Genomic DNA, 825 nt, shown 5'->3' with positions numbered 1-825 from the left:
TTTAAAAGAAATAACCCTTCTTGGTGCGCCATTTTTGTACACATTGAAGTCAGCACCTTTGGAGCTGAAGAGAGAGCTCCAAGAGCACCTTCTTGCTCTGTTTTAAGCTTGGGTAAGTTTCATCAACCTTGAGCATGAGTTTTCTTGGTTAAAAATGGAGCCTTGATGCATGTAACAAGCTAAAGTTAATAACTTGAGGTTGGGTAAGGTTAAACACACCTAGAAATACATGTTTTAGCTTCTGTAATCGTTAAAAGAGCAACCTTTGGGAAGGATATCTCGCGAAATGCAGAACTACATTCTTTCGCGAAATATCCGAATATTGATATTCGGATATGGGCTTTGTGATATCTGAATATGGATATCCGGATATGATATCCGGATACGGTATCCGGATATGGATATTCGGATATGGCCCCGACAAATATCCGGATATTCTGGGTTTTCGAGGATAGTAAGTGTACTGTTCATACAGAACTGCGTTTGGGGTTTAAGGACCCTAGATTGATTAAGTTGAGCTTCTGTAATAATTATTCTAAGTCTGAATCTAAGAGATTAAAGGCTTGTGGCTTTGTGAGAAGCCTAAACACATGAAACGTAAAGGAAATGCGTTGTTTTTATGTCATATGCTTGTAGAGTATGATTATTTATATGATTATTGGTCCGAACAGATTGTGATTGTGCTGTGTGTGGACTTTGAGCGGGTGTGGACCTTGGAATGGTTCGATTGCTTAGAGGTAAGCTCTCGTGTCCTCGGTTTAGCCATTGTTGGTTCCACCATATACCATGGGGGGATGATTTATATGCATGATGTGTTTTCATGTG

The sequence above is a fragment of the Gastrolobium bilobum genome, unplaced genomic scaffold, assembly GCF_033153095.1.
Source record: "Gastrolobium bilobum isolate Gb01-03AN ecotype WA unplaced genomic scaffold, APGP_CSIRO_Gbil_v1 utg75206, whole genome shotgun sequence".
Classification (NCBI taxonomy): Eukaryota; Viridiplantae; Streptophyta; class Magnoliopsida; order Fabales; family Fabaceae; genus Gastrolobium; species Gastrolobium bilobum.
Note: the sequence above shows the minus strand (reverse complement) of the source record.